Source organism: Zea mays, chromosome 7, assembly GCF_902167145.1.
Source record: "Zea mays cultivar B73 chromosome 7, Zm-B73-REFERENCE-NAM-5.0, whole genome shotgun sequence".
In the NCBI taxonomy this organism is placed as follows: Eukaryota; Viridiplantae; Streptophyta; class Magnoliopsida; order Poales; family Poaceae; genus Zea; species Zea mays.
This window is the reverse complement of record NC_050102.1, coordinates 82,064,986-82,071,746: the sequence shown is the minus strand read 5'-3', so window position 1 is coordinate 82,071,746 and position 6,761 is coordinate 82,064,986. Positions and strand designations below refer to the sequence as shown.

The 6,761-nt window shown below is 46.4% G+C and overlaps 1 long non-coding RNA gene across 2 annotated transcripts; it reads left to right on the top strand.

Annotated features, from left to right (window-relative positions):
- The first annotated feature begins 447 nt into the window (after positions 1-447).
- Positions 448-3,321, top strand: LOC103632509 (uncharacterized). 2 transcript variants are annotated; one of them, XR_555977.3, is made up of 3 exons: positions 460-1,671; positions 1,756-2,015; positions 2,753-3,321. It is a non-coding gene; the product is annotated as an uncharacterized lncRNA (long non-coding RNA). The 2 variants fall into 2 exon arrangements; XR_555976.4 differs by lacking the exon at positions 2,753-3,321 and having other exon boundaries at positions 448-1,671; positions 1,756-2,350.
- The last annotated feature ends 3,440 nt before the right edge of the window (positions 3,322-6,761 follow it).

Sequence of the window (6,761 nt, the reverse complement as noted above, 5' to 3'; positions counted from 1 at the left end):
CCCTATGGACTGAAAGCTTTTGCACTCCCTATATAAACGTATGGAGCCAATAGCTACTTACCAATTGTTGTTCTCTTTTTCTGCCCCCCCCCCCCCCCCCCCCCCCAAGAAATTCCTCTATGCAGTTCGTCCCCTACTATTGTGTCAGCACAGTCAGACAATCCAAGAACCTGTTAAAACACAAATATGAAAACAGATTCTGTTTTCAGTAAATTGTTAAGGCGAAAAGACTATACTTACGGGAACGTATCTCGTGCTCACGCGACGTCCGTGTTCATGTGGGCACTTTAAATCGTGAGTGTTCCTTCTTCATCCAACGATCAGGCTGCTGGCCAGGAACACTCATCGTTGAGGTGGGAGGGCTTAAGTGAATAAAAAACACTAATCGTTGGATCAAGAAGGAACACTCACGATTTAAAGTGCTCATATGATCACGGACGTCGCGTGAGCACGAGATACGTTCCCTATCCTTTAAGTGGTCACAACCAAAATTAGGGTGAGCAGCTGCGCCAAAAGCCTAGGCCCCGGTGGTGTTCACTTGGCCGCCACTGCCGGCCACGGCGGCGGCGGCCCATCCCTCCCTTTCCCCTCTTCTCCCCTCTCTCTCTTCCCCGCCCCCTCTGTCTCGACATCGGTGCCGTCATCTTCTCGGCCTCCCGCCGGTTGGATCCATCGGGCGCTGGTCGGATCTGCCTTTCGGTCGCCGTTGCCCCTCCGCCACGCCTCGCGCCAGCCGGTCCTGCTGAGCGCCGGCCTGATCCGCCTCCCTCTAGTCGGATCTGCTTGGCGTCGGCCTCTCGCCGCTACTGCTCCGCATCCTGGGCTTCCTCACCGATGCACGATCCTGGCACCACGCCACGCCGGTGTGCTACCGGCTCCTTGCGGCGGAGCGGACCACATGGTCTGTGCTCACGCTGAGCAGGGACCCACGATCGCTCGCGTTCCTCATCATTAGGCCGACTTTCTACTTCTCGACGCTGGAGCAGCTTGACCTCTCACTGGTGTCGTCGTCGCCTCTCGCCGGCCGGTCGCGTCTCGCGGTGCCAGGCGAGCGGCCCTGTTGCCATTGGCTGGGTACCGTTGACATGGCCGCCCCCGCTGGCTCGCATCGCCGTGGCTGGCACACGTGACGACAGGGGCGGCCGGCGGTGGTGGCTAGGCCCTAGCCGCTGCTGCATGCGGTAGGCTTCGGCTTCAATGGATTCGGCTCCCCTTGGGCCCTCGTCGCCTCGCCTTCAGGGTCGTGCACTCGTGCCGCCACCGTCAGCCCCCATCGCCGTCTCTGGGCCCCTGAGAGGAGCATGACCCGAGCCTCCACCCTTGTCGCCAGGAGAACGGGGCTACTCCGCCACCTCGGCTTCCTTAAGGGCCGACCTAGCACCCCCGCCCCCTCGTCGCCTCCACATCTTCAAGGTTGTGCCGCCAAAGCTGGCCTCCATAGCCTGCACTGGACCCCTGATTGGAGCACGACCTAAGCCTCCATCCTCGACACTGGGAGTTTAGGGCTACTCCTGTCACCCCGGCTATCCTTGGCTGCTGTTGTGTTCGTTGTGGCATTGCCGCTAGCATGAGCAGGGTTTTTGGGGTCTCATACGAAAGCCATGCCAGGTGTAGTCTGCACAGACAACAGCAATGCCCTCGACGCCGATGACCTCCTTGGATTGTTGTAAGGTAGCCTCTTCTCCAACCCTTCAGGCGTTGTCATGGAGGACTCATGCTACGCTTGGTGAATTTGATATCGTCATGTTCTTGTAGGTTCTCTTGTGTCGTTGTGCTTGGCACTGGCGTTCCAGCCTTTGTCGTGGTGCGACGAGTGCCTTCCTTTGGTGCGTCTGCTCCGTCAGCACTCTCCTTGTTAACAGAAGCATATTAATCTTATGCTAGGTCGGTGAATATCCGCCTCTCCTGCCATTCACCCATGAGGATTTCTCCTCAAGCGGCGTTGGATGGTGGCATTAGAGCCCGGATGCGCCATCGGGTGTTTCTGTTTTCTCGAAAGGAGATCGTCGTTTTCGGTATGTTATGGTCGCTATGCCTCTGACCTCCTTTAGCCCCTGTTCGTGGCCATAAGTCAACGGGACACGCGTAGCTACAAGGGGAGGTCTAGATGAGCAAAGGCCTAGGTTTGTCGACGAGTATGTTATTTTTAGTCGAAGCGCTAGTCGTCGTTCGACAATTGTCGTTTCAACTGCTTTAACATGCGACGTGTTGGGTTTCCTTTCTTTGTTTCCCCTGTGTTGTTGAAGTATTTGCTGTGTTGTGCTAGCACTTGTTTGTAATCTATGGTCTACCACAATTTTATATAGTGCTTTGCCTCGTTTCTCTAAAAAAGAGGTTGCTTTCAATGAAATTCAAGTGAGGATGTCCCCCCTCCCTGTTGACAGTAAAAAATGATAACTTCATTGATTAAAATAAGATTTTACCTTGATGATGTAGTTTGTTTTAAGATTGCTTCCGTTTCCAGGTTTAGTTGCCTGTACGGGAACAACTTAGCTGTTATTCTACTAAAATAAACTGATGCTTTCTTATCTTAAACAAATATGGCTATAGCACCTTGGAAAATAGGTCCTGATTTAGTTCATTGCATGTTTCCATTTTTCTTTGTAATGCATCTCTCAGCGTCTCTAAAGCAGTTATCACCAGCAGGAGATAATTAGCGCGCGTGTGTGTATATGTATATATCAGTATGAATGCATGTTGCTATCGCTTGAGGATATCAATTTAATATTTTGATTTTGACCAAAACCAACAGGCACTCATACCGAATTCATTGTTGGCCCCAAGCATGTTTGAAGCGAAATTAATAGTCTCCCTCACTGTCATTTCGGGATGATGGAGGTCATTCTGGCTGACGTACGCACAGAGGTGCTGCGATGTAGATGACATTGTTTCCCCATTACACTTGTATTTGACATCTCCATGGATCTATTGACAAGAAATCAGAAAATTAATGATGTTCGTTTTTCTATCACAAAAGTACGTACTAACTTCTTAGGAATAACCACTAATCAATACATGCTGCTTCTGTGACATGGTTTTGATTTATTTACACTAATTTTGAGGACTGGACTGGACTAGTACTACCTTCAAAGAAGAATCTAGTTTTCCTGCCAGTGCTTTTAACAGGGTCGTCTTTCCTGATCCGGGTGCTCCAAGAAGAAGTGTCATTCTGGCCACACAAGAAAAGCACCTGATTGATTACAGGCTGACCAGGTTATTAATTAGACTGAACAAGTCATTGAAACATTTTTAGAGAAACTGCCATTTTTCACTGTGGTGTGCTGTTTAATACCGAATGGTCATGGGACTGTACCTGGATGATCTTATTGTCCCGCTCACTGCATCTATGATTTTAAACGTTTCTTCCCTGGAGCGGCGCATGAGCACAGAATCCATTACAGCCTGCACCACAGAAATCAGTAGTAGTTGCCAGAAATACCTACCTTCCATGGTCCTTAAAATTCGCATCTACACGAAATTAAGATGTGGTTACCTTCCCACAGTTGATGATGGTGTTGGGAAGCGTGGGCGTTGTCCGTCGGCCGACAGGCACCACGGCTTCGACGCTTACACTGTCGAAGATGATCTCCACCTCCGGATCCTGACATCCCAGCCTGCTCACGATAATATTCAAATGCAGTTAGTGTTCGCAAACCACACTAGCTCCTTTTGTATTACCAGTGTTATAATGATTTGTATTCCCTCTGTTCCTAAATAAATCAAATCGTAGAATTAGTCAAGTTAAACTTTTGTATGTTTGGCTAAAATAATAGAAATCATGATAATTTATGATACCACATGAACATATTATAAAAAGATATATTTAATAATATCAATTTGTTGTCATAAATTACGATGCACTTAAATCTAGTTAATCTTAGGTGTATAGGGAGGAGAACCATTTTAACATCGCTCCGTTATGGGGGGCTTAGAGTAACTCCAAAAGAAACCTTAAACTAACCCCAAAATCAATTCTAGGGGGGAAACAATCACTTTTTTGTCGCTCTAACAGGTCCCTTTTCCTTCCCCAAAAGCTTGGCGTCCCTCATTTGTGGCCTCCCTTCCCTCATATTTGCGCGTCATTATTCCTTCCTTAATCAGACACACATGGACCTGGACCACTGTTTACTATCCCGCATTGGAATCACCGAATCTCGATAATTTTTCCCGTTTTCGCTACTAACCGAAAAACGAATTTCGGTCTGAATTTAGATGGATTTCGGTTCAAAATATAAAAACACAAAAGTCCAAATTTAGTCAATAAAACCAAATTCGGATGGTTCAAAACGAAATTGTTACACCTGACCTAGACTGGACGGGTGTGCTGGAGCGGCTGTGGGAGTGGGACCACCTTCGCGCACGGCTCACCATCGACAACATCAAGGCCATCGTGACGGACTATGGTCGGAGCTGCGCTGACTTCCTCAGCTCAGTTGTGCCTTAGTGCACTAGCTGCCGCCGCCGTACCACCGACCCCACCTCCAAATGACTTTAGCATTAGATACGGTTGCATGCATACGTAGACATTATCAGTTTGATAGATTGTTCTTTCATCCTGTTACATGTTTTGTTTAGAATCGTAGATGCCATTTTAGTTTGTTCAGAATGCTCGAGGCAGGGGTTGTTCCAAATTTTTTAGAGAGCAGTTATTAGCAGTCTGGTGTGGATTAAGATTTTTTTGGGATAATTATTTTAACAATAGCCCCAATAAGAGGTTTTGGGGATGAATTTTTTAGTACTCTCTTGGAGTTGCTCTTACATTGGCGGTGTTAGAGCAGTCCCAATAGTAACAAAAAAGCCTATTCCCAATCCTATTTTAGGGGGAGGGAAGAAAAAAGAGTACCCAACGACTCCCTATAACATCTCCTTATTCTTCCACAGGCGTAAAGCCGAGCGGTCGGAGTGGAAATTTGCACCACGCTTCGTCCTCCCAATCATCTGCTCGGCCGCTGGCTGCTCGTCATCTCCGGCGCGCAGGAGCTTCAACCCGTACGCCTCTGCCTTCTAGAGCATGTTGTTCGCTAGCCCAGCTGACGAGTGGCCGTGGGTCCCCGCGGCCGCGCCTTGCCGGTCCTCGACACGGGCCCCAATGATGTGCAGGTCTGCTTGAGCATGTTCCAATGAAGCCTGAACTTCTTTGTTACTACAGAGGGGGGGGGGGGGGGGGGTGGTGGCGCCCGCAGGTTCGCTTGCGCATGTTCCAATGAAGCCTGAACTTTGTTACTACAGAAGGAACTGGGTGATGGTGATTGCTTCGATCTGGATTCGTCAGGTGTTTACGAGCACTTCACCTGTTTCCGACTGAAAGCAATTGTGCATGGATATGCTGACACGAAGCTAACCCGATACTAGGCATGGATCAGATATGAGCCATAATAAAATGATCTATGACCCAAATTTAATCCGATATGACCTTTACCTAATCCGCAAGTCTAATATAGACCGAAGCTCACATGGCCTGGCTAACCTGATTTGATGCATAGGGTCATGTCTTTATTATTCCCCTACACACGACACGACCAACTAGCTCCTTTTGTATTACCAGTGTTATAGTAATATTTAGTCACTCTATCCCTAAATAACTTAACAATATTAATTTAAAGTCATAAATTGTTACATGGGCTAAGCTTTAATCCTTATCACATTAGATGTTTAAATGCTTTTTAGAAGTATAAAATTAATTATACAGAGGAGAACTAAATAATAAGACACATTTATTAAGTCTAATTAATTCATGTTTTACCAATATAGTGCTACAATAAAAATTTGCTAATCGTGGATTAATCATGCTTAAAAAATTGTCTCGCCGTTTAGTCTTTAGTTGTGTAATTAGTTTTATAATTAAACTATATTTAATACTTGTAATATATATTCAAACAACCAACATGACACATGCTAAACTTTTAGCGTGTTTGGTTCGAGAGAATAAGGTAGTCTGTAGTCTATCATCTTCTCACTACTCATTTTTTTATTTGGTTTGTGAAATGAAATAGGTTGATCCATCACTGTTTCATTCCTCATATGCTAACAATTAGTTATAATACGAGGAATGAATTCATTCTACCAAATTTGTGAAATAGACTTATAATGCACCACCTCATCTAGAATGGACCCCCTTTAGTCCCGACAACCAAACACCTCCTAAATCTAGTCAATCTTGGACCTCCTTTGGCAGGGCTCTGGCTTCTCTGAAAACAGTTTCGACTCAGGCTCTAGCTTCTTGGCTTCTTTAGAGGAGCCGGAGCTATTTTGCAATTTGTTTGGCAAAATAGCTTCTCCTGTGTTTTTTCAAATGATGTATGAGAAAAATGTAGGAGCTAATACAAGCCACGTTTTTTGTGCTCTAGCTCCTAGCAATAAAAGGACTCGCCTCTCGAAGAGTTCTTAACTAGAAATTGTTTTCTGACAGTTTTTGACAGTTTGATAGAGTTTTACGATGAGCTCGAGTTGAGCCACCGAAAGAGTCGTGCCAAAACGGCCCTTAGGTACATAGGGGGAGAACCATTTTTAACGTTGCCCCGTATGGATGTACACTGGAGTGGTGTCATGCCTTGCATGCCCCATCCATCTATTATTAATATTTATAATAATAAATATTCGTTGTGGCTCCACTACATGCGTAACCCATTGATTTCTCTCATAGTTTCAATTGAAAATTATAGGTTAGATGAGTATATAGCCTAGGACACGTTGATCCCGACTCAGCTTGATATTTTGGCCCGACAAGGGCAAAACATGGTCTGATGACTAGCTGGCCCAGA